At 46.9% G+C, this 27,204-nt stretch overlaps 1 protein-coding gene across 8 annotated transcripts in view; it reads right to left on the reverse strand.

Annotated features, from left to right (window-relative positions):
• FAM222B (family with sequence similarity 222 member B) overlaps positions 1-27,204 on the reverse strand; it is a 99,348-nt gene that overhangs the window by 70,091 nt on the left and 2,053 nt on the right. For 3 of the 8 annotated variants that reach the window (XM_063656085.1, XM_063656086.1, XM_063656087.1), the window contains exon 1: positions 16,869-16,998. The exons of 4 other annotated variants lie outside the window; for them this stretch is intronic. The gene's annotated coding sequence lies outside the window, so the exon portion shown is untranslated. Of the gene's footprint in view, positions 1-16,868; positions 17,056-27,204 lie in introns of those variants that run through there. One more of the 8 variants, XM_054458714.2, reaches the window with a different exon arrangement.

Genomic DNA, 27,204 nt, shown 5'->3' on the forward strand with positions numbered 1-27,204 from the left:
AGGCGCTCTGCACTATAATGTTTGATCTGCTGATCTTCATATACTCCTAGATCTTAAATGCCATATCCTTAGAGAGATATTCTCCCAATCTAAAGTAGCTATCCATTCATACTATCACATCCTCTATTTTTCTGTACAGTATTTATCATTAACTGATTTTTATTTATTTTGTTTTATTTTATTTTTGAGATGGAGTCTCGCTCTGTCTCGCAGGCTGGAGTGCAGTGGCACAATCTTGGCTCACTGCAACCTCCGCCTCCCGGGTTCAAGAATTCTCCTGCCTCAGCCTCCCAAGTAGCTGGGATTACAGGCACCCACCACCATGCCTGGCTAATTTTTGTATAAAAGTAGAGATGGGGTTTTGTCATGTTGGCCAGGTTGGTCTTGAATTCCTGGCCTCAAGTGATCCACCCACCTCGGCCTCCCAAAGTGCTGGGATTACCGTGCCCGGCCATTAACTGGTTTTTTTTTGTTGTTTTTTTGAGACTGAGTCTTGCTCTGTAGCCCAGGCTGGAGTGCAGTGGCACGATCTTGGCTCCCTGCAATCTCTGCCTGCCGGTTCAAGCGATTCTCCTGCCTCAGCCTCCTGAGTAGCTGCGACTACAGGCTCATGCCACCACACCCAGCTAATTTTTGGTATTTTTAGTAGAGACAGGGTTTCACCATGGTTGGCCAGGCTTGTCTTGAACTCCAGACCTCAAGTGATCTGCCTGCCTCGGCCTCCCAAAGTGCTGGGTTTACAGGCATGAGCCACCCACGCCCGGCCATTAACTGATTTTTAAAAAGCTGTCTGTTGCTGGACACGTTGGCTCACGCCTGTAATCCCAACACTTTGGGAGGCCGAGGCCAGTGGATCACCTAAGGTCAGGAGTTCATGACCAGCCTAACATGGTGAAACCCTGTCTCTACTAAATACAAAAAAAAAAGCTGGGCGTGGTGGTGCATGCTTGTAATCTGAGCTGCTTGGGAGGCTAAGACAGGAGAATCGCTTATACCTGGGAGGCAGAGGTTGTGGTGAGCCAAGATGGCGCCATTGCACTCCAACCTAGGCAACAAGAGCGGAACTCCATCTCAAAAAAAAAAAAAAAAAAGCTGTTTGTTGTCTGTTTGCCCTCATTGGAATGTAAACTCCATAGGGACTTTGTCTATCTTGTTTTGTGTACCGCCAACGCTGAAAACATAGTAGAAACTCAATACATTTGGGAGGCTTAGTTGTTAGGTGCTGAAGTTAAAAAGGTGAAAAAGGGCCAGGCACTCACACCTGTAATCCCAGCACTTTGCGAGGCTGAGATGGGAGGATCACTTGAGGCCAGGAGCTTGAGACCAGCATTGGCAATATAGCAAGACCTTGTCTTTGCCAAAAAAAAATTTTTTTTCATTAGCCAGGCACAGTGGCTAGTGTCTATTGTCCTAGCTACTTGGGAGGCTGACACGAGAGGATCATTTAGGCCCAGGAGTTTGAGGTTGCAGTGAGCTATAACAGCACAATATACTCTAACCTGGTGGAGAATTAAACTCTGTCTCAAAAAAGAAAAAAAACAGCCTGGACAACATATTGAGACCCCATCTCCACAAAAAATTTTAAAAATTAACTGGCACGCTGGCTTGCATCTGTAGTCCCAGCTACTTGGGAGGCTGAGGCAGGAGGACTGCTTGAGCCCAAGAATTTAGAAGCTGCAGTGAGCTATGACAGTGCCATGGCACTCCAAGCCTGGGCAACACAGTGAGATCTTGTCTATTTAAAAAAAAAAAAAAGAAGAAGTGAAAAAGGAATAACCCCTACCTACAAAAAGCTCACAATCCAGATGAGGAAACAGAATAGCAATTAAATAATAAATGTAAGGAACATGTATTCTACTTTATAGAATGAGATGTTGTCATTTAAACAATGTAAAAAATAATAAGGTAATGTTAGCAGGATAGTAAAATGTCAGAGTAGCCCATCAGCAAGAGTGATTAATACTGCCTTGGGAACAGGGAAGACTTCACAGAAGAAATTAACTATGAGCTAAATCCTAAAGCTTAATTAGGAGAGTCTTGGTTATGTTTGTTCAGATAATTGTTTATGTTTGTCTATTTTGGAAGAAATGTCCTTGGAAGAAAAGAAAATAGCTTGAGCAAAAATATAATAAAGTGAGGAAGGAAGATGAAATCAAGCATCTGCTATGTATCAGGCACTAGGGTAATGAAGGGCCTTAAAGGGAAAGGGCATAAGTAGTCTTACAACTTAGGAAGATCACTCTTGTGGCAGTGTGGTGGACAGACTAGTGAGGTGATAAGCCTTGAGACATGCAGATTAGTTAGGAGGCTACTGTAACTGTTGAAGTAAGAAATAAAAAAGGTCTCATCCAAGATTTGGCAATATGGTAGAAATGAAAAAATGCAGATTTAGGAGACCTTCAAGGTTAAAATCAGACCTGGGACCAACCAGATATGTCGGATAAGGGGTAAGGAGAAATCAAGGTCAAATCCAAATTTTTTTTTTTTTTTTTTTTTGAGATGGCGTTTCACTCGTTGCCCAGGCTGGAGTGCAATGCTGCGATCTTGGCTCACAGCAACCTCCGCCTCCCGGGTTCAAGCAATTCTCCTGCCGCAGCCTCCTGAGTAGCTAGGTAAGAGGGAAACCTTGTCTCAAAAAAACAAAGTGAGCTGGGCACAGTGGCTCACACCTGTAACCCCAGCACTTTGGGAGGCTGAGGTGACCAGATCACTTAATCCCAGGAGTTCAAGACCAGCCTGGGCAACATGGCAAAACCCCATCTCTAAAAAAAAAATACCCATAAAAAATTAGCCAGGCATGGTGGCGCGCCATCTGTAGTGCCAGCTACTCAAGAGGCTTAGGTGGGAGGATCGCTTGAGCCCAGAGGCATAGGTTGCAGTGAACTGTGATTGTGCCACTACACTCCAGCCTGAGCTACAGAGAAGACTCTGTCACAAAAAAAAAACACACACACACAACTGCATTTCTAAGTAAAATAAATTCAAAAGGATTTACATTTTCTAGACTTTTCACTTTTAATTATGTAAAATGTATTAAAAAAGAAAATTAAGCTAAAAATTCAAATGTATTTAGGGAATTACATTTCTGGAATTAGTCTTTAAAGTCTCTCTTCTCTGCCCCAGACAAAAATAACATTCTTTTAGTGTTCAGTTCTAAGAGTTCTCATAAATGCATAGTTGTGTAACCACAACTACAATCAAAATATGGAACAGTCATGTCACCCCCAAAAAATTTCCTCATACTACCTCTTTGCAGTCAACTCTCTTTTTTTTTTTTTTTATTGAGACAGAGTCTCGCTCTATCACCAGGCTGGAGTGCAGTATGGCGCCATCTCAGCTCACTGCAACCTCCGACTCCCGGGTTCAAGCGATTGTCCTGCCTCAGCGTCCCAAGTAGCTGGGACTACAGGTGTGCGCCACCATGCCCGGCTAATTTTTGTATTTTTAGTAGAGACAAGATTTCACTACATTGGCCAGGCTGATCTCGAACTCCTGACCTCAAGATCTGCCCGCCTCGGCCTCCCAAAGTGCTGGCATTACAGGCGTGAGCCATCACACTTGGCCACCCTCTATTCTTTTTTTTTTTTTTTGAGACGGAGTTTCACTCTTGTTGCCTCAGCTGGAGTGCAATGGCGCCATCTTGGCTCACCGCAACCTCCGCCTCCTGGGTTCAAGCTGCGCCACCATGCCCAGCTAATTTTGTATTTTTAGTAGAGACAGGGTTTCTCCATGTTGGTCAGGCTGGTCTCAAACTCCTGACCTCAGGTGATCTGCCCCAACTCAGCCTCCCAAAGTGCTGGGATTACAGGCATAAACCACTGGGCCCGGCCCACTCTCTCTCTAGTCTTATCCAAAGGCTACACAGGAACAATCACTGATCTGTTCCCCACTGTCCTTATAGTTGAGTTTTCCCCAGAACATCATACAAATGCAATCATACAGACCATAGCCTTTTGAGTTTTGTTTCTTTCACTAAGCATAATACCAATGAGTTTCATTCATGTTATTGCATATATGAATAGTTCCTTTTTATTGCTGAGTAGTATTCCATTGTGTAGATGTATCAGTTTGTTTATCCATTCCCCAGCTGAGAGTCATTCAGGTTGTTTCCAGTTTGTGGTGATTATAAATAAAGCTGCTGTAAACAGTCACATACAAGTTTTTTTTGTGAACACAGATTTTTATTTCACTTGGATAAATACTTAGGTCATTTTTATTTTTATTTTTATTTTTTGAGACCAAGTCTCACTCTGTCACCCAAGCTGGAGTTGGAGTGCAGTGGCGCGATCTCGGCTCACTGTAACCTCCGCCTCCCGAGTTCAAGCGATTCTCCTGTCTCGCCCTCCCAAGTAGCTGGACTACAGGCGCGTGCCACCACACCCGGCTGATTTTTCTTTTATTTTTAGTAGAGACAGGGTTTCACCATGTTAGCCAGGATGGTCTCGATCTCCTGACCTCGTGATCCGTCCGCCTTGGCCTCCCAAAGTGCTGGGATTACAGGCGTGAGCCACCGCGCCTGGAGTTTTTTTTTTTTTTTTTTTGAGAGCGTATCTCGCTCTGTTGCCCAGGCTGGAGTGCAGTAGTGTGATCTAAGCTCACTGCAACCTCCACCTCCCAGGTTCAAGAGATTCTCCTGCCTCAGCCTCCCAAGTAGCTGGGACTACAGGCGCAAGCCACCATGCCTGGCTAATTTTTTGTATTTTTAGTAGAGATGAGGTTTCACTGTCTTAACCAGGATGGTCTCACCAGGATGGTCTCCATCTCCTGACCTCGTGATCCACCCACCTCGGCCTCCCAAAGTGCTGGGATTACAGGCGTAAGCCACTTCGCCCAGCCTCTTTATACATTCTTTTTTTCTTTCTTCCTTTCTTTTTTTTTTTTTTGAGAGCGTCTCTGGCTCTGTTGCCCAGGCTGGAGTGCAGTGGCGCGATCTCGGCTCACCACAAGCTCCGCCTCCCGGGTTTACGCCATTCTCCTACCTCGGTCTCCCGAGTAGCTGGGACTACAGGTGCCCGCAACCACGACGGCTAATTTTTTGTTTTTTAGTAGATATGGGGTTTCACTGTGTTAGCCGGGATGGTCTCGATCTCCTGACCTCATGATCCACCCGGCCTCAGCCTCCCAAAGTGCTGGGATTACAGGTGTGAGCCACCACACCCGGCCTATACATTCTTAATATGAGCTGTATGTCTGATACATAATTGGCAAACATTTCTCCCAGTGTGTTGCTTATATTTTCATCTACTTCATAGTCTTCTGCAAAGCAAAAGTTTTTAATTTTGATGAAATCCAATTTATCAATTTTTTATTTTATGGATCTTGCTTTTGGTGTCATATCTAAGAACTCTTTGCCTAACTCAATGTAATAAGGATTTCCTCTTATCTTCTTTTAAATCTCATAGTTTAGGCCGGGCATGGTGGCTAACACCTGTAGTCCCAGCACTGTGGAAGGCTGAGGTTAAGCAGATGGCTTGAGCCCAGGAGTTTGAGACCAGCCTGGGCAACATGGCAAAACCCCATCTCTGCCTAGGAAAACCAGAGACCTTTGTTCATGTGTTTATCTCCTGACCTTCTCTCCACTATTATCCTATGACCCTGCCATATCCCCCTCTCCGAGAAACACCCAAGAATGATCAATAAATACTTCAGAAATTAAAAAAAAAAAAAAAAAAAAAGAAATCCATGATTCTACCATTGAAGGAAACCACATTTTGATACATTTCTTTCTAGTCATTTTCTGAGCATATTTCTGTTTACATTATTAAAATCATGCTGTATGTAATGCTTGAATTGATTTTTTTCAGCTTTATTACGCTATGATCATCAAAAATCATATAAAGTGAACAACTCGATGTTTTGGTATATGTATACATTGTGAAATGATCACCACACCAAGCTAATTAATATATCCACCACCTCATATAATTATCTTAAAATTTTTTTTGTAGTAGGAATCTGGATTTTTTTGGCCACTATCATGTCATCAAAAAGTCATTACAAACATCATTATTAACTGGATAACATCAAGGGATACACAATGACTGATTGAACCAATTCCCTATTGTTGGACATCTGTGCTATTTCTAATTTATTGCCTATTACCAAGATTGTGACAAACATCTTTGTAAGTAAAGGTTTTTCTGTCAAAAAAAAAAATAAATAAAAAATAAATAAATAGAGAGGGGAGAAAAAAAAAATTAAAATTAAAATTAAATAATAAAAAATATTTTATAATTTTACAAATTACATTTAGGTGTAATTATTGAGATGACTATTCTTTCTCCACTGAATTGCCTTTGCACCTCGGTCAAATATCAATAAGCATACTTAATAGTGTGAATGTTTCTTTTTTTTTTTTTTTTTTTTTGAGATGGAGTCTCGCTCTGTCACCTTGGCTGGAGTGTAGTGGAATGGTCTCAGCCACTGCAACCTCTGCCTCCTGGGTTCAAGTGATTCTCCTGCCTCAGCCTCCTGAGTAGCTGGGACTACAGGTGCCCACCACCACACCCCACTAATTTTTGTATTTTTAGTAGAGACGGGGTTTCACCATGTTGGCCAAGCTGGTCTCAAACTCCTGACCTCAAGTGATCCCCCACCTCGACCTCCCAAAGTGCCGGGATTACAGGCATAACCCACCGTGCCCAGCCTGAATCTATGTCTGAACCTCTGTTCTGTTCATTGATCTATGTATCTATCCTTCTGCCAATACCACACTGTCTTGATTACTGTAGCTCTTTATTAAGTCTTGAAATCAGACAGTATGAGTCTTCCAACTCTGTTGTCCTTTTTCAAAATTGTTTTGGCTATTTTAGTCCCTTTGCCTTTCCATATAAATTTTAGAATTAGCTTGTCAAAGACTTCTTTTTTTTTTTGATACAGGGTCTCACTCTGTCACCCAGGCTGGAGTGCAGTGATGCGATCTTGGTTCACTGCAACCTCCGCCTTCTGGGCTCAAGCAATCCTACTGCCTCAGCCTCCAAAGTACCTGGGATTACAGGTGTGAGCAACTATGCCAGGCTAATTTTTGTATTTTTTTATAGAGATGGGATTTCACCATGTTTCCCAGGCTGGTCTCGAACCCTGGGAACTCCTAGGCTCAAGCAATACACCCACCTCTGCCTCCCAAAGTGCTGAGATTACAGGCATGAACCACCATGCCTGACCATGTCAAAGACTTTTTAAACTTTCCCACAGAGTGTCTACTTTTAAGTAGGGGTTAGCTTCCTAGATTTACTTGAAGAAAAAAACAATGCTGGGCCGGGTGCAGTGGCTCACGCCTGTAATCCCAGCACTTTGGGAGACCGAGGAGGGCAGATCACAAGGTGAGGAGATCGAGACCATCCTGGCTAACACGGTGAAACCCCGTCTCTACTAAAAATACAAAAAAATTAGCCAGGCGTGGTGGCGGGCACCTGTAGTCCCAGCAACTCAGGAGGCTGAGGCAGGAGAAAGGCATGAACCCAGGAAGCGGAAGTTGCAGTGAGCTGAGATGGCCCCACTGCACTCCAGCCTGGGCAACAGAGGGAGACTCCCTCTCAAAAAAATAAATAAATAAATAAGTTCCACTGGGCATGGTGGCTCATGCCTGTTATCCCAGTATTTTGGGAGGCCAAAGCAGGTGCATCACCTGAGGTCAAGAGTTCGAGACTACCCTGGCCAACATGGTGAAACCCCGTCTCTACTAAAAATACAAAAATTAGCTAGGCGTGGTGGTGTGCGCCTGTAGTCCCAGCTACTTGGGAGAGGCAGGAGAAATGCTTGAACCCAGGAGACTGAGGTTGCAGTCAACCAAGATCGTGCCACTGTACTCCAGCCTGGGCAACAGAGTGAGACTTTGTCTCAAAAAAAAAAGAAGTTCACAGAAAAAAAAAAATCGAAAAATAAGGAAAAGGACTAGCACTGTACTATGAAGTAGTAGTTGTCATGCCACATTCCTGCAAGGCTAATCTCTCAAAAGGATACGAATGAACAACATATAAAGCAACTGAAGCTTGGACTCACAGAGTCATCAAGCTGACTTTAACTAGTAATATGCTAATGACTACTAAATCTGTATCTCCCTTCTGAACCTTTCTACTCAAGACCTATGTATATATCCAGAAGCCTATTGGATTTCCCAGATACTTCAAATCCTATATACCAAAATCAAACTTATTTCCCTCAAATGTAATACCCTCTTTTACTCTTGTATTCCGTAACTTGGTTAATGACATCACATTCCACTTAGATGTCCACACCAGCAATTTCAACTCCATCTTTGACAACTCCTTCTTCTTTACCCATCCCCCAATATAAAGTCAATGAGATCCTTTTAGTTACTCTCCTAAAAAGCTCTTCAATCTGTCTACAATTCCACCATGACTACTGTGCCTGATATCTTCAATCTCTCAAGTCATCACATCATTCTCCCAACCAACTAGTCTCCCTACAATCAATTGTGCCTTTTAAAGTCTAACTTCTACACTGTCAACAGAGTTACTTCTACTTAAATAGTGATCTAAACATGTTCCTTACCTGGTTTAAAAACTCTTCCATGACTCCTCAGCACTACAAAATAAAATTCAGACCCCTTACTAAGGTCATCCATAACTGGATTCCAACCCATCTCTCATCTCACTTCCTTCTACTCCTTCCTCATACCCCATGATCCTGCCACATTAAACTAGTCCACATGTCCATACTTCTTGCACATCTGTATCTTTGTACATGCTAATTTCTGCACTTCAAACAGTAACTTTTACAATCCTTTTTTTTGCTGACTCAGCCAAATTGTATTCCTCCTTCAAGACCCAACTGACTCTTTCTCCAGGAAGTCTTCTTTAACTTTCCCCTCCCACTACAAGGCAGAACTAATGTTCCCATAGCACTTAGCACAGATCTCTATTACAGCACTTATTGTACTGACTCAGAACTATTTATATGTTGGTCTCTAATTAAAATGTGGCTGGTCCCAGTGCAGTAGTGTTTACAACTAATTGATACAAGAAGTTACAAATTTCTTTGTTGCTTCTTCATTCCCACTGCTTCACTTGGCTAGCCTTAAAAAAAAAAAAAGAAAAAAAAAGTGAATTTTTTTTTTTCCTGAGATGGAATCTCACCCTGTCGCCCAGGCTGGAGTGCAATGGCGTGACCTCGGCTCACTGCAACCTATGCCTCCCAGGTTGAAACGATTCTCCAGCCTCAGCCTCCCGAACAGGTGGGATTACAGGCGCCCACCACTATGCTCAGCTAATTTTTCCTTTTTTTTTTGGTGATGGAGTCACGCTCTATCGCCCAGGCTAGAGTGCAGTGGCGCGATCTTAGCTCACTGCAACTTTCACCTCCCGGGTTCAAGCAATTCTCAATCCTAGCCTCCTGAGTAGCTGGGATTACAGGCACCTGCCACCACGCCTGGCTAATTTTTATATTTTTAGTAGAGACGGGGTTTCACCATCTTGGCCAGGATGGTACTGAACTCCTGACCTCATGATCCGCCCACCTCAGCCTCCCAAAGTGCTGGGATTACAGGTGTGAGCCACTACATCTGGCCAACAGTGAACTCTTTAAAAATGATTTTGTCATTTATATTTTAATTCCCTCCCAGCGCCTAGTACAAGACACAACACACGGTAGACACTTAAATATTTGCTGAAGTTGACTGCTGAAAGGATCAACTCCAACATTTTTCAATGAGGCCACAGAATCCAAAAAGCTTACGATTCAAGCCTAGTTATGGCTTACTGGTAGAAAAAAAGACATCACACAAATTCGCAAATTGATACTTATGTTGTTTCTAGATTTGCATATTTTTCCCAACTAGTTTCAGGGTTAGTTCCCAGAAAATTGGAACCAAGTAAATCTTTTAAACAAACACTTTTTTTGTTGTTGTTTTAAATAGGATCTCACTCTGTCGCCCAGGCTAGAGTGCAATAGCGCGATTACAGCTCAGATTACTGCTCACTACATCCTTCATCTCTTGTACTCAAGTGATCCTCCCACCTCAGCCTCCCAAGTACCTGGGACTATAGGTGCATGCCACCACACCCGGCTCATTTTTTTATTATTTTTTTGTAAAGAGAGGGTTTCACCATATTGCCCAGGCTGGTCTGGAACTCCTGGGCTCAGGTGATCCTCCTGTCTAGGCCTCCCAAAGTGCTGATATTACAGGCATGAACCACCATGGCGACCTAAATCACTTCTTATTTTTATTTATTTATTTTTTTTCAGAGTCTCCCTCTGTTGTTTCCCGGACTGGAGTGTAGTGGCATGATCTCGGCTCACTGAGACCTCCGCCTCCCGTGTTCAAGCAATTCTCCTGCCCCAGCCTCTCGGGTAGCTGGAATTACAGGCATCCACCACCACACCCAGCTAATTTGTGTGTTTTTAGAAGAGATGGGGTTTCACCATATTGGCCAGGCTGGTCTCGAACCCCTGACCTTGTGATCTACCCGCCTCGGCCTCCCAAAGTGCTGGGATTACAGGCATAAGCCACCGCGCCTGGCCCTAAATCACTTCTTAAATGACCTATATTTTCCCATGAAATAGTACGATCCAGTGTTGTACCAAACCACCATTTAATAATTGAGCCAGCACACGCCTGTAATCCCAGCACTTTGGGAGGCCACAAGGCGGGCTTGTAGCAGGACAAGCCACAGACAGAACCCCTCAGACGCTGAGTTAAAGAAGGAAGGGCTTTACTCGGCCGGGAGCTTCGGCAAGACTCACGTCTCCAACAACCGAGCTCCCCGAGTGAGCAATTCCTGTCCCTTTTAAGGGCTCACAACTCTAAGGGGGTCTGCGTGAGAGGGTCGTGATCGATTGAGCAAGCAGGGGGTACGTGACTGGGGGCTGCATGCACCAGTAATTAGAACGGAACAGAACAGGATGGAGATTTTCACAGTGCTTTTCATACAATGTCTGTAATCTATAGATAACATAACCTATTAGGTCAGGGGTCGATCTTTAACTACCAGGCCCAGGGTGTGGCACCTGGCTGTCTGCTGGTGGATTTCATTTCGGCCTTTTAGTTTTTACTTCTTCTTTCTTTGGAGGCAGATATTGGGCATAAGACAATAAGAGGGGTGGGCTCCTCCCTTAAGCTGATCACCTGAGGTCAGCAGTTCGAGACCAGCCCGGCCAACATGGCAAAACCCCATCTCTACTAAAAGTACAAAAATTAGCCAGGCGTAGTGGCGGGCACCTGTAATCCCAGCTACTCAGGAGGATAAGGCAGGAGAAGCTTGAACCCAGGCGGTAGAGGTTGCAGTGAGCCAAGATCGCACCCCTGCACTCCAGCCTGGGTGACAAGAGTGAGACTCCATCTCAAAAAGTAAATAAATAAATAAATAAATTTAATGGCCGGGCACAGTGGCTCACGCCTGTAATCCCAGCACTTTGGAAGGCTGAGACGAGTGGATCACAAGGTCAGGAGATCGAGACCATCCTGGCTAACATGGTGAAACCCCGTCTCTACTAAAAACACAAAAAATTAGCTGGGTGTGGTGGCGGGCGCCTGTAGTCCCAGCTACTCAGGGGGCTGAGGCAGGAGAATGGCGTGAACCCGGGAGGCAGAGCTTGCCACGAGCCGAGATCGAGCCACTGCACTCCAGCCTGGGCAACCGAGCGAGACTTCGTCTCAAAAAATAAATAAATAAATAAATGTTTTTAAAAATTGAGCCAGCAAATCTGATTACCCCTCCTTGTATTAAATGCATCTTTAATAAAGAAAATTTAGTATTTTTCTTGTTAAATTGTAGTCCTTTTCACTATAAGTCACAGAGGTTTGACAGGGAAACAATCGAGACCCTGAGAGGTAATAAGACAGAAATAGATATTAAATACTTCTTTTTGTTTTGTTTTTTGAGACGGAGTCTTGCTCGCTCTGTCGCCCAAGGTGGAGTGCCATGGCACGAGCTTGGCTCATTACGACCTCCACCTCCTGGATTCAAGCGATTCTCCTGCCTCAGTCTCCTAAGTAACTGGGATTACAGGCGGGTGCCACCATGCCCAGCTAATCTTTGTATTTTTAGTAGAAACGGGGTTTCACTTTGTTGGCCAGGCTGGTCTTGAATTCCTGACCTCAAATGATCCACCCACCTCGGCCTCCCAAAGTGCTAGGATTACAGGAGTGAGCCAACATGTCCAACCAATAATTTTGTTTTTAAATAGAATGTTTTTAGGCCGCGTGCAGTGGCTGACGCCTGTAATCCCGGCACTTTGGGAGGTAGAGGCGGGTGGAACATTTGAGGTCAGGAGTTCGAGACCAGACTGGCCAGCATGGTGAAACACCGTTTCTACTCAAAATACAAAAATTAGCTGGGCGGTAGTGCCATGCCTGTAATCCCAGCTACTCAGGAGGCTGAGGCAGGACAACTGCTTGAGCCAGGGAGGCAGAGGTTGCGCTGAGCCAAGATGGCGCCACTGCACTCCAGTCTGGGCAACAGAGTGAGACCCTGTCTCAAAAAAACAACAAATAGGCCGGGTGCGATGGCTCACGCCTGTAATCCCAACACTTTGGGAGGCCGAGGCGGGCAGATCACAAGGTCAGGAGATTGAGACCATCCTGGCTAACACGGTGAAACCTCATCTCTATTAAAAATACAAAAAATTAGCCGGGCGTGGTGACGGGCGCCTGTAGTCCCAGCTACTCGGGAGGCTGAGGCAGGATAATGGCGTGAACCTGGGAGGCGGAGCTTACAGTGAGCCGAGATCGCGCCACTGCACTCCAGCCTGGGCGACAGAGCGAGACTCCATCTCAAAAAATAAAAAATAAAAATAAATAAATAAGTCGAATTAAAAAAAAAAAGATTTTTGGCTGGGCGTGGTGTCTCACACCTGCAATCCCAGCACTTTGGGAGGCCGAGGCAGGTGGATCACCTGAGGTCGGCAGTTCAAGACTAGCCTGGCCAACATGGTGAAACCTCATCTCTACTAAAAATACAAAAATCAGCCAGGTATGGTGGTGCGCGCCTGTAATCCCAGCTACTCAGGAGGCTGAGACCAGAGAATCACTTGAACACAGGAGGCAGACGTTGCAATCAGCTGAGATCTCGCCATTGCGCTCCAGCCTGGGCAACAGAGTGAAACTTGGTATCAAAAAAAATAAAATAAAATAAGGCAGGGCGTGGTGGCTCATGCCTGTAATCCCAGCACTTTGGGAGGCTGAGTCGGGCAGATCACAAGGTCAGGAGATCGAGACCATCCTGGCTAACACGGTGAAACCCCGTCTCTACTAAAAATATGAAAAGAAATTAGCCAGTCATGGTGGCAGGCGCCTGTAGTTCAGCTACTAGGGAGGCTGAGGCAGGAGAATGGCAAGAACCCGGGAGGCGGAGCTTGCAGTGAGCCGAGATCGCGCCACTGCAATCCAGTCTGGGCAGCAGAGCAGAACTCCGTCTCAAAAAATAATAATAATGATGATAATAAGCCAATAAATATTTATTTTAGCCCCTGGTATGTCAGAGATTCACAGGAAGTCCTTAAATCTCCAAAGTTCCTCTCCCACTTTAGAAAAACTTCTCACACGAAAGGCAATCAAGATACTGGCCTACCCCTTTTTCTTCCCCAGGGAAAGAAATCCTCATTTTGTAAGGTCATTTACTACATAAAAGTAACCACAAGTAGGAAAGAGAATAGAAGGAGAGGAGGACAGGAAATTCTCATCACAGCTGAACAAACCTCTATTATTTTAACATAACATGGGTGGCATTTATGCGCTTATTTGAATTGATGGAAATTTCCAGTAGGGGGAAAAATGCATTACCAACATTAAAAATAAATGTCCAACTATTAAAAAATAAAATAAGATAGCTATGCCCAGCTTTAACATTTTATTCTCTACTCCATGTAGTAGTCAAACATGGAATAAATTTCTGTAATGACCTATCACAATATTAACAAATGCTTTATTTTTAAAACTATTATCTTAAACAAAGTATTATAGACAAATAATCCTTTGGGACAGTCAAGGAACTAAAGTAAAAAGGTTAAAATTATACATCACTGTGCATTTCCAGGAAAGAAAAGTGAAACACATTTTACCAGACAGAGAAGTTAAAAACAACCAGGTTCATTTTCCCCATTCCTATAAATTCACTCCCCTTATTTGTGAATCTTCAAGAACCTAGTATAGCCCCTCCCTACCTTTACTCAGGTAAAAGACAAATCACTCATCAATTGCCAAAACGCCTTGACAGTTTAAGGTCTCAATCCTCAGAGTCAGCAAAGCTGAAGCGTCTATGTCCTTTTAAAAGGAGTCTGCATCTCTACTTTAGAAACCATTTTCTCACTGGGCTTGGTGGCTTACGCCTGTGATCCCAGCACTTTGGGAGGCCGAGGCAGGCAGATCACCTGGTTCGAAACCAGCCTGACCAAAATGGCGAAACCCCATCTCTACTAAAAATACAAAAACTAGCCGGGCATGGTGGTGGGTGCCTGTAATCGCAACTACTTGGAGGCTGAGGCAGGAGAATCGCTTGAACCTGGGAGGTGGAGGTTGCAGTGAGCCAAGATTGCGCTACTGCACTCCAGCCTGGGTGACAGAGCAAGACTCTGTGTCAAAACAAAATAAATAAAATAAAAAGAACCCATTTTCTCTTTCCATAAACACATAGTTTGACTGTCCTCTGCTTTGTCTACATTAGAAAACAGGTCTCAGGAGTGTTTCTTCAGCCTCTCAGGAAAACCAAGACACCTCTTGGGCTCTTCTTCTGAGATATTCCACCTGGGAGATCCCACTGACAAGCAGGGTAACAAAAAGCAGAGCTAGAGGGCTGCCTTATGCATATCTGACCTCCAAAATAGCGACAGGTCCCCAGAGCAGCCAGAGACTCCTTTGCAAAGGAGAACTTTTTATAATTTAAAAATAATAAAATGGGCCAGGCGCGGTGGTTCACGCCTGTAATCCCAGCACTTTGGGAGGTTGGGGCGGGCGGATCACCTGAGGTCAGAAGTTTGAGACCAGCCTGGCCAGCAATGGGGAAACCCCGACTGTACTAGAAAAAATACAAAAATTAGCCGGGTATGGTGGCACGTGCCTATAATCCCAGGTACTAGGGAGGCTGAGGCAGGAGAACTGCTTGAACCCAGGAGGCGGAGGTTGCAGTGAACCAAGTTCGCACCACTGCACTCCAGCCTGGGCGCCAGAGCAAGACTCCTTTCCCCACCTCAAAAAAAATTATCATAAAATAAAATAAAAATAAAGATAATAAAATAGCCAGGCATGGTGGCTCACGCCTGTAATCCCGGCACTTTGAGAGGCCGAGATGGGTGGATCACCTGATGTGAGGAGTTCAAGACCAGCCTGGCCAACATAGTGAAACCCCATCTCTACTAAAAATACAAACATTAGCCAGGCGTGGTGGTGGGCATCTGTAATCCCAGCTACTCGGGAGGCTGAGGCAGGAGAATCGCTTGAACCCGAGAGGCGGAGGTTGCTGTGAGCCGAGATGATGCCACTGCACTCCAGGCTGACGACAGAGCGAGACTCCGTCTCAAAAATAAAATAAAATACAATAAACAAATTATATTTTCACATCCCTCACTGGGCAGCCCTCCCAGCTTGTCTCAAACTAGTTTTCTCAACTCTTTTTTTTTTTTCCAGACGGAGTCTCGCACTGTTGCCCGAACTGGAGTGCAATAGCACTATCTCGGCTCACCGCAACCTCCGCCTCCCGGGTTCGAGTGATTCCCCTGCCTCAGCTTCCCAAGCAGCTGGGATTACAGGCGCCCGCCACCACACCCGGCTGATTTTTTTGTACTTTTAGTAGAGACGAGATTTCACTATGTTGGCCATGCTGGTCTCCAACTTCTGACCTCGTGATCTGCCCGCCTCAGCCTCCCAAAGTGCTGGGATTACAGGCATGAGCCACTGCATCCGGCTTTTTCTCAACTCTTTAAAGCACATTAGTGCCAACTGTGTTACAAGGCAACATGAGTTAGTTAAGTTCAGAAAGTATTTTAACAGATTGGCCCTCCATCCTTTTGGGTGAGTTGCTGCAAACCGTTTGTAAAAACGCCGGAGTACGGTATTTTTCCTACAGAAGTCTGATGGCTAATTTATCACATTACACAACTGGTAGTTCTGCACATGATCTGCTGTGCCCATAAAGAAAGCACATATGTGTCTACTGAGGCTTTACAAACAATATGCTTCCTACCTTAACAGAGAAATTAGTCATTCCATTAACAACGGTAAGGTCTAAATTCCACTAACATTGTTGGTGATACATTAACATCAACATAGTACTTACAATTCACAATTTGCATAAACAATCTCAATTACATAGGTGATGCTTGCAATAGCCCGTTTGAAGCATGACATCTTCCTGGTGTTCAGAAAGGTTAAGTGGGACCTGCCCAAGGTTACCTAACAGCTTTATCAATGGTGGACTTCCTTTCGAACATGCCTGACTCTAAGCCCCTAGCTCTTTTCCCTAGACCCCTCCCAGCTTTCAAAAGAGGGCTCCCGACTCCCATCCTCTACCCAGAGCAGCCTATTACTCCGGGAGACCGACCCTTCCCCTGCCTGGTTCAGAGGTGGCTTCTTCAGCTCCAGCAGAGCTTTCATTCTCCACCACCCTCCCCCCGCGATCATTCTCTGAAAGAAGCGGAAAAGGAGAGGCGACCAAAAGCTCCTGGAGGAAGGGATGATACAAATGGGCTACTTCACTCCACAGCACGCAACCCCTTCCCCCTCCACCAAGCTGTCCAGCTCTGCGGCCGGCGACCTGGCCACCCGTGCCCCAAATTCTCCTATCATCACCTCAAACTGTACCTCCCCCACGCCCTTCCGTCTCCCACAGTCAGAGCCCACCCCACGAAGTCATGTATCCTTCCGCCAAGTTACCCTCTTCCCACGCGTTGTCCACTCCCCCTCCACCACTACTCACGGTCGGTGACTGGGCCCGGCCCTCATGGCTGCTCCTTTGCCGCCCGCCGCCCGCCGCCCGCCGCCCGCCGCCCGCCGCCACCACTTCTCCACTGCCCGGCCCCTCAGTCACCGGCGCAGCTGTCGGGACTAGCGGGAGCCGCTCCTGCGCCTGCGCAGCGTGTAGCGCCTGGGCCCTTTCGGGCCGCATGCGCCTGCGCAGCCCCTGCCGGGGGCGTCTTTCTCAGTGCCTGATGTTCTGGACCTCTGGGTCTCTAGTGGACATGAGAGCTGGCCTTGAAGAATTCTGAGGCTTAGAGAATTTGGCGGCTGCCTCAGGGTACGCCTCTGGAGTACCGTGCCTAGGTTACTAAACTCTTGGATCGCGCTTCCCCAAGGAGCCACAGACTTACTGGCTCTTCCAGAATTCTGCATCCTACTTGCACTTAAAGGCCTGAATTCAGGTGCTCTGAGGTGACCACTGATGATAAATTTGGGTCTTTTTTTTTTTTTTTTTTTTTTCTGAGACGAAGTTTCGCTCTTGTTGTCCAGGTTGGAGTGCAATGGCGTGATCTCGGCTCAAAGCAACCTCCGCCTCCCGGGTTCAAGAGATTCTCCTGCCTCAGCCTCCTGACTAGCTGGGATTACAGGCTTGCGCCACCACGCCCGGCTAACTTTTGTATTTTTAGTAGAGACGGGGTTTTATCATGTTGGTCAGGCTGGTCTCGAACTCCCGACCTCAGGTGATCCGCCCACCTCGGCCTTCCAAAGTGCTGGGATTACAAGCATGAGCCACCGCGCCCAGCCTGGGTCTTTTTTTTTTATTTTTTATTTTTATTTATTTTATTTTTTCTTTTTGAGACAGAGTTTCGCTCTTGTTGGCCAGGCTGGAGTGCAGTGGCGCGATCTCAGCTCACTGCAACCTCCGCCTCCCGGGTTCAAACGATTCTCCTGCCTCAGCCTCCTGACTAGCTGGGATTACAGGCTTGCGCCACCACGCCCGGCTAACTTTTGTATTTTTAGTAGAGACGGGGTTTCACCATGTTGGCCAGGCTGGTCTCGAACTCCTGACCTCAGATGATTGGCCCGCCCCGGCCTCCCAAAGTGCTGGGATTACAGGCATGAGTCACCACGCCTGGTAAAATTTGGGTCTCTTTCAAGAAGATGATCGTTTCTAGAATGTATCCGGGGTAATTATGTAAAGGCAGCTTTGCCATCCTAGAATACACTACTAGCTAGGAGGTGCAATGAAGTCCTGGGGACCTTGTCAAGGAGGTGACGTCGCCTAGAATGCACTGGGGACACCGCTAAATTCAGTACATTTATCAAGCACATGCTGTTTATTGGACAGAAATGTTCTAGGCATCGCGTGTGTGCTATTGAGGAATTCGCAGGCAAATAGTCCCCTACTTTCCAGCTCTCACTGTGAGCCTGGCCCTTTTTCAAACTGGTAAAAGAAAACCAGACCTTTAGTCCAGTGAGGCCCAACTGTCAGTCCCTAGACTACTGTGCTGCTTTGGCATAGCCTGACAAGAGACTAAGCTCAATCGAGTCCTGAGAATTCAACAAAACAGACTTGAAAGCAGCAGGCAATGAACAGCAACCAAAGGGAAGAGGAGGTACAGAACTAAACTCTCCTCATCACCATGGCTCTGTTTTCTCTCTCAACTCCAGCGCTGGTCTCCTCTCTTCAGAGTTTGGACACATAAGGCCCAAGATACAACGTAAGGGGGAAAAAGAGAAGAAAAAAAGACGACAAGTTGAGGGCTCAATGAGGAATGTTAAAAAAATTAGGCCGGGCGTGGTGGCTCACTCCTGTAATCCCAGCACTTTGGGAGGCCGAGGTGGGCGGATCACGAGGTCAGGAGATCGCGACCATCTTGGCTAACACGGTGAAACCCCGTCTCTACTAAAAATTCAAAAAATTAGCCAGGTGTGGTGGCGGGCGCCTGTAATCCCAGCTGCTCGGGAGGCTGAGGCAGGAGAATGGCATGAACCCGGGAGGCGGAGCTTGCAGTGAGCCAAGATAGCGCCACTGCAGTCCGGCCTGGGAGAAAAAGCGAGACTCCGTCTCTAAAAACAAAAAAACAAACAAAAAAATTAAAATAGGCCGGGTGCGGTGGCTCACGCCTGTAATCCCAGCACTTTGGGAGGCCGAGGAGGGTGGATCATGAGGTCAGGAGATCGAGACCATCCTAGCTAACACGGTGAAACCCCGTCTCTACTAAAAATACAAAAAATTAGCCGGGCGTGGTGGCGGGCACCTGTAGTCCCAGCTACTCGGGAGGCTGAGGCAGGAGAATAGCGTGAACCCGGGAAGCAGAGCTTGCAGTGAGCCGAGATCAGGCCACTGCACTCCAGCCTGGGCGACAGAGCGAGACTGCGTCTCAAAAAAGAAAAAAAAAAGGAAAAAAAGAAAAAATAAATAAATAGTCCGGGCACGGTGGGTCACACCTGTAATCCCAGCACTTTGGGAAGCCGAGGTGGGCGGATCATAAGATCAGGAGATCGAGACCATTCTGGCTAACATGGTGAAACCCTGTCTCTACTAAAAATACAAAAAATTAGCCAGGCATGGTGGCGGGTGCCTGTAGTCCCAGCTACTTGGGGTGCTAAGGTGGGACAATCAATTGAACCCAGGAGGTGGAGGTTGTAGTGAGCCGAGATTGTGCCACTGCAATCCAGCCTGGGTGACAGAGCAAGGCTCCATCTCAAAAAGAAAAATAAATAAATAAATAAGGGTCGGGCCTGGTGGCTTACGCCTGTAATCTCAGCACTTTGGGAGGCCAAGGTGGGTGGATCACGAGGTCAGGAGATCCAGATCATCCTGGCTAATATGGTGAAACCCCGTCTCTACTAAAAATACAAAAAATTAGCTGGGCGTGGTGGCGGGCACCTGTAGTCCCAGGTACACGGGAGGCTGAGGCAGGAGAACGGCATGAACCCGGGAGGTGGAGGTTGCAGTGAGCCGAGACCGTGCCACTGCACTCCAGCCTGGGCGACAGAGCGAGACTCCACATCAAAAAAAAAAAAAAAATTAGCCGGATGTGGTGGTGCACACCTGTGGTCCCACCTACTTGGGAGGCTGAGGTGGGAGAATCACTTGAACCCAGGAGGCAGAGGTTGCAGTGAGCCTAGACTACACTACACTGCAGCCTAGGCAACCGAGTGAGACTGTGTCTCAAAAAAATTTTTTTAATTAAAAAAAAATTCTCAGGCCAGGTACAGTGACTCAACGCCTGTAATCTCAGCACTTTGGGAGGTGGAGTAGGTGGAGTTTGAGACCAACCTGGGATACACGGTGAAACCCCATCTGTACAAAAAAATTACCAAAAAATTAGCCGGGTGTAGTGGCCTGCGTCTGTAGTCCCAGCTACTTGGGAGGCTGAAGAGGGAGGATTGCTTGAGTCTGGGAGGCAGAGGTTGCAGTGAGATTCAACCACTGCACTCCAGCCTAGGGGAGCTAGACTCCATCTCAGTAAGAATAAAATTTTCCTCTTAAAAAAGAAAAGAAAATCCTCTATTAACCCCACAGCCCTCTCCTGCTCAATATTGGTTCCCAATATCCAATGGTTCAGCATCTAGGAATTCAACAATCTGAAGAACAAAAATATCTGGGGAAAGGCCAAACGTGGTGTCTCATGCCTGTAAACTCAGCACTTGGGGAGGCCAAGGCAGAGGACCATTTGAGGCCAGGAATTCGTGACCAGCCTGGGCAACGTAGTGAGACTCTGTCTCTGCAAAAGATTTAAAAATTAGCGCTGGGCGTGGTGGCTGACGCCTGTTAATCCCAGCACTTTGGGAGGCCAAGGTGGGTAAATCACCTGAGGTCAGGAGTTCGAGACCAGCCTGACCAACATGGAGAAACCCCGTCTCTACTAAAAATACAAAATTAGCCGGGTGTGGTGGAACATGCCTGTGATCCCAGCTACTCAGGAGGCTGAGGCAGGAAAATCGCTTGAACCCCAGAGGCACAGGTTGCAGTGAGCCAAGATAGTGCCATTGCACTCCAGCCTGAACAACAGAGAGAGACTCCGTGTCAAAAGAAAAAATAAAAAGAAAAAATCTAAAACTTCCGTGACCCCAAGTTACAAGGTGTAACTTTATCTTCCTTACTAAAATAGTGTAGTGGGCTGTGCGTGGTGGTTCATGCCTATAATCCCAGCACTTTGGGACGCTGAATCAGGCAGATCACGAGGTCAGGAGTTCGAGGCCAGTTTGGCCAACATGGAGAAACCCCGTCTCTACTAAAAATACAAAAAATTAGCCAGGCATTGTGGTGGAAGCCTGTAATCCCACCTACTCCGGAGGCTAAGGCAGGAGAATTGCTTGAATCTGGGAAGTGGAGGTTGCAGTGAGCTGAGATCGTGCCACTGCACTCCAGCCTGGGCGACAGAGCAGGACTCTATCTCAAAAATAAATAAATTAATTAATTAAATAAAGAAAAACAAGGCCGGGCATGGTGGCTCACGCCTGTAATCCTAGCGCTTTGGGAGGCCAAGATGGGCAGATCACGAGGTCAGGAGATCGAGATCATTCTGGCTAACATGGTGAAACCCCGTCTCTACTAAAAATACAAAAAATGAGCCGGGCGCCGTGGCAGGCGCCTATAGTCCCAGCTACTCTGGAGGCTGAGGCCTGAGAATGGTGTGAATCCGGGAGGCAGAGCTTGCAGTGAGCCGAGATAGCACCACTGCACTCTGGCCTGGGCGAAAGAGCGAGACTTTGCCTCAAAAAAAAAAAAAAGAAAGAAAGAAAACAAAATAGTGTAGTGAAGATGAAGGAGAGAGAAGCAGATGGAGCCTGCGCATGTTGGCTCACATCTGAAATCCCAACACTTTGGAAGGCTGAGGTGGGTGACTTGAGCCCTAGAGCAGTGTCTGGCACATAGCAACTACTCAATAGATTTTTGTTCAGGAGTGAATAAATGATATCTTTCTCTGGGTTGGCTCTCCCCTTCTGGTATCAACATGACTGCAGCAGCTCCAGATATTATGTCTTCTTACATCCAGCTCCAGTGGGAAAGAAGCAAAATTCTCCTTGTACCTTTTATCTCCCTGGGTTATGTGCCCATCTCTAAAACAATCATCATGGGCTAGAGAATGTTATACACTGATTGAGTTGGTTCCGGGTTGTGTGCTCCCTGCCTGGAGTGAGCCTCATCCAACCACATGGTCTGAGTTTGGAGTAGGGGTGTTTCTATGGATAACTATATTGTATATAATGAATTAATAATTGGCAGGGGAAAAATCCACTATTCTGCCCTTGGTAAGAAATTCAAGTAGGGGTCCGGGCGCGGTGGCTCACGCCTGTAATCGCAGCACTTTGGGAGGCTGAGGAAGGTAGATCACGAGGTCAGGAATTCAAGACCAGCCTGGCCAAGATGGTGAAACTTTGTCTCTACTAAAAATAAAAAATTAGCCAGTGTGGTGGTGGGTGCCTGTAATCCCAGCTACTTGGGAGGCTGAGGCAGGAGAATCGCTTGAACCAGAGAGGTGGAAGTTGCAGTGAGCCAAGATCGGGCCACTGCACTCTAGCCTGGGTGACAGAACAAAACTCTGTCTCAAAGAAAGAAAAAAAGAAATTCAAGTAGGGAAATGGCTCAGAAGACCCACAATGGTTCAAATATAGGAATATATATTGTTGTCATATAGTCTCCAGCAGGGGGCGCCACCTTCCCCTCTCCCCTGGGAGCCAAGAGTCTAGACTGGGCCACCAGCCCATACCCCAAGTGCTGGCAGCACTGATTCCCCACCAGAACTGAGCTCATGTTAAGTGGGGGATGACCCGGCTGGGCACGGGGGCTTACGCCTGTAATCCCAGCACTTTGGGAGGCCGAGGCGGGAGGATCACGAGGTCAGCAGATCGAGACCATCCTGGCTAACATGGTGAAACCTCGTCTCCACTAAAAATACAAAAAATTAGCCGGGCGTGGTGGCGCACACCTGGAGTCCCAGCTACTGGGGAGGCTGAGGCAGGAGAATGGCGAGAACCCGGGAGGCGGAGTTTGCAGTGAGCCGTGGCACTCCAGCCTGGGAGACAGGGAGACTCCGTCTCAAAAAAAAAAAAAAAAAAAAAGTGGGGGATGACCCAAGAAAGCACTGTAATTGACACTTAGCGATTTTCTACTCTTCTGCCCCGGGGCCATGGAGCCTTGAGTAGAGTTGTTTTTTTTAAATCAGCATATCAATTTATTTTCTCTTCGACCCCAATCCCTTCCCTGCTACTCTCTACACTCCAGGAACTCACCAGCAGGGAGCAGGCCGCAGCTAATTTTGGTACCACTTAAGGGTTCCCCATTCTGGCCCCCCCTTCTACTCTCTCACCCTCAAATCTTTGTATCTGGAGTGTTTTCTTCCAAGAAGCTGCAACACCCAAGGTTGGTACCTCTCATAACCAACCCACACAAGCGCCCACCTCCTCTTTAGGAATTGGCCAAATTTGGCATTTTTTTCATTACAGCCTGCCATTCCTAGATGTTTTCTACATTAAAGAAGAAGAAAAAAAAAATCACTGTTTTCTCCTTAACTTCAAGCTACCACTCTCTCCTCTTCCCCTATAAGGGAAGAGAAAACAAAAAGCTGAAATGTAAAAATTCCCCTCCTCACCAAGCGCAGTGGCTCACGCCTGTAATCCCAGCACTTTGGGAGGCCAAGGAGGGCAGATCACCTGAGATTGGGAGTTCGAAACCAGCCTGACCAACATGGAGAAACCCCATCTCTACTAAAAATACAAAAAATTAGCCGGGCGTGGTGGTGCATGCCTGTAATCCCAACTACTCAGGAGGCTAAGGCAGGAGAATCACTTAGAACCCAGGAGGCAGAGGTTGCAGTGAGCCGAGGTCATGCCATTGCACTCCAACCTGGCCAACAAGAGTGCAACTCTGTCTCAAAAAAAAAATCCCCCTCCTCCCATTATTTAAGCTATTGTCACCACTCTCTTCTCTGCCCCATAAAGCTGTGAAGCCCTTTGCCTCACTCTTGACAGCATGAGGGGCCAGCGGGCAGGGATTGTGGTTTGAATTTCTGAGTTGTTTTTCCTTCCACTCTGGGTACTTGCTCAGGCATTGGAGTCTCCTCACCCTTGGCCACATGAGTTTCTTTTTTTTTTTTTTCTTTTTTTGAGACAGAGTCTTGCTCTGTTGCTCTGTCACCCAGGCTGGAGTGCAGTGGCCCCATCTCGGCTCACTGCAAGCTCCGCCTCCCAGGTTCACGCCATTCTCCTGCCTCAGCCTCCCAAGTAGCTGGGACTACAGGCGCCCGCCACCACGCCCGGCTAACTTTTTTGTATTTTTAGTAGAGACAGAGTTTCACCGTGTTAGCCAGGATGGTCTTGATCTCCTGACCTTGTGATCTGCCCGCCTCGGCCTCCCAAAGTGCTGGGATTACAGGCTTGAGCCACTGCGCCCGGCCAGCCACATGAGTTTCTTTAGAATCCTTCGGTCAACTGGGACCTTGATTTTGAAACAGTTTAGTCTGGGGTATTTGTGTTCTGTTTGTAGGTTCTGTCTGTTTGCCTATTTTCTTCTGTTTGTCGGTTTTTGTTGTTTTCATCATTGTGGTTCTGGAAACTTCTCATGTGCAGTGTCTGACCAGTTTTGAACAGGTTCTTTCTATAAAAATCAAAAATTGTAAAAAAATGTTCCGCCGGGCGTGGCAGCTCACACCTGTAATCCCAACGCTTTGGGAGGCCAAGGTGGGCAGATCACAAGGTTAGGAGTTTGAGACAAGCCTGGCCAATATGGTGAAACCCCGTCTCTACTAAAACTACAAAAATTTAGCTGGGCTTGGTGGGGTGCTCCTGTAATCCCAGCTACTCAGGAGGCTGAGGCAGAAGAATTGCTTGAATCCAGGAGGTGGAGGTTGTGGTGAGCTGAGATCACACCGCTGCACTCCAGCCTGGGCGACAGAGGGAGGCTCCATCTCAAAAAAAAAAAAAAATGTTCCAAGGCTGGGGCAGTAACTCACACCTGTAATCTCAGCACTTTGGGAGGTCAAAGTGGATGGCTCACTTGAGCCCCAGAGTTCAAGACCAGCCTGGGCCAAGCCAGGCGTGGTGGCTCACACCTGTAAGCCCAGCACTTTGGGAGGCCGAGGTGGGTGGATCACCTGAGGTCAGGAGTTCGAGACCAGCCTGGCCAACATGGTGAAACCCTATCTCTACTAAAAATACAAAAAATTAGCCGGGTGTGGTGGCAGAAGACTGTAACTCCAGCTAATTGGGAGCCTGAGGCAGGAAAATAGCTTGAACCCGGGAGGCAGAGGTTGCAGTGAGCCAAGATCGCACCATTGCACTCCAGCCTGGGAGTCTCAAACAAACAAACAAACAAAAAAAAGACCAACCTGGGCAACATGGTGAGAGCCTGTCTCTATAAAAAAATACAGAAATTAGGCTAGGTGCAGTGACTCATCCCTGTAATCCCAGCACTTTGGGAGGCCAAGGCGGGCAGATCACCAGATCAGGAGTTTGAGACCAGCCTAGCCAACATGGCGAAATCCTGTCTCTACCAAAAATACAAAAATTAGCCGGTGTGGTGGCGGGCACCTGTAATTCCAGCTACTCGGGAGGCTGAGCCAGGAGAATCACTTGAACCAGGGAGGTGGAGGTTGCAGTGAGCTGAGATCGCACCACTGCACTCCAGCCTGGGCGATCAGCAAGACTCCGTCTCAAAAAAAAAAAAAAACAGAAATTAGCTGGGCATGGTTGGGCACATCTGTAGTCCCAGCTACCTGGGAGGCTAAAATGGGGGAATCACCTGAGCCCAGGAGGTGGAGGTTGCAGTGCGCCAGAATTGTACCACTACACTCCAGCTCAGACAACAGAGTGAGATTGTGTCTCAAAAAAAATTTTTTTTAATTAAAAAAACAACGTGGCCTGGCACGGTGGCTCACGCCTGTAATCCTAGCACTTTGGGAGGCCAAGGTGGGTGGATCACGAGGTCAGGAGATCGAGACCATCCAGGCTAACACAGTAAAACACCATCTCTACTAAAAATACAAAAAATTAGCCGGGCATGGTGGTGGGTGCCTGTAGTCTCAGCTACTCGGGAGGCTGAGGCAGGAGAATGGCCTGAACCCGGGAGGCAGAGCCGAGATCGCGTCACTGCACTCCAGCCTGGGTGACAGAGCAAGACTCCGTCTCAAAAAAAAAATGTTCAGGCCAGGTACAGTGACTCACGCCTGTTATCTCAGCACTTTGGGAGATGGAGTAGGCGGAGTTCAAGACCAACCTGGGATACATGGTGAAACCCCATCTGTACAAAAAAATTACCAAAAAATTAGCCAGGTGTGTTGGCCCGCATCTATAGTCCCAGCTACTTGGGAGGCTGAAGAGGGAGGATTGCTTGAGTCTGGGAGGCAGAGGTTGCAGTGAGATTCAACCATTGCACTCCAGCCTAGGGAAGCCAGACTCCATCTCAGTAAAAATAAAATTCTCCTCTTAAAAAAGAAAAGAAAATCCTCTGTTAACCCCACAGCCCTCTCCTGCTCAATACTTGTCCTCAATATCCAAGGGTTCAGCATCCAGGAATTCAACCAACTGAAGAAAAAAATATCTGGGGAAAGGCCAGGCATGGTGTCTCATGCCTGTAAACTCAACACTTGGGGAGGCCGAGGCAGAGGATCACTTGAGGCCAGGAGTTCGTAACCAGCCTGGGCAACGTAGTGAGACTCTGTCTCTGCAAAAGATTTAAAAATTAGCACTGGGCGAGGTGGCTGACCCCTGTAATCCCAGTGCATTGGGAGGTTGAGGTGGGTGGATCACCTGAGGTTGGGAGTTCAAGACCAGCCTGATCAACATGGAGAAACCCCATCTCTACTGAAAATACAAAATTAGCCAGGCGTGATGGTGCATGCCTGTGATCCCAGCTACTCGGGAGGCTGAGGCAGGAAAATCACTTGAACCTGGGAGGTAGAGGTTGCAGTGAGCCAAGATCGCGCCATTGCACTGAAGCCTGGGCAACAAGAGCAAAACTCTGTCTCAGAAAAAAAAAAGAATTACTAGGCATGGTGGCGGCAGGTCTGTAGTCACAGCTACTAGCAGGGCTGAGGTGGGAGGAATGCTTGTGACTGGGAGGTCGAGGCTGTAGTAAGCCATGATTGCACCACTGCACTCCAGTCTGGGCGAGAGAGCAAGACCCTTTCTCAAAAAAATAAAAATAAAAGAAAGAATGGGAGGAGAGAAATTGAGGATAGCCAGAATATACAGTTGTGTCTTCCCAGGGAATTTAGATACCATAATTTCCACCCTCCCATCCTATGGATACCAAAATCTGCTGATTCTCTTGTAGTAAGAGATGACTTTAAGTCATCTTAAAGTCTCTAGATTACTTATAATATCTAATACATTTAAGTGCTATA

This window comes from Pongo pygmaeus, chromosome 19 (assembly GCF_028885625.2).
Source record: "Pongo pygmaeus isolate AG05252 chromosome 19, NHGRI_mPonPyg2-v2.0_pri, whole genome shotgun sequence".
Taxonomy (NCBI): Eukaryota; Metazoa; Chordata; class Mammalia; order Primates; family Hominidae; genus Pongo; species Pongo pygmaeus.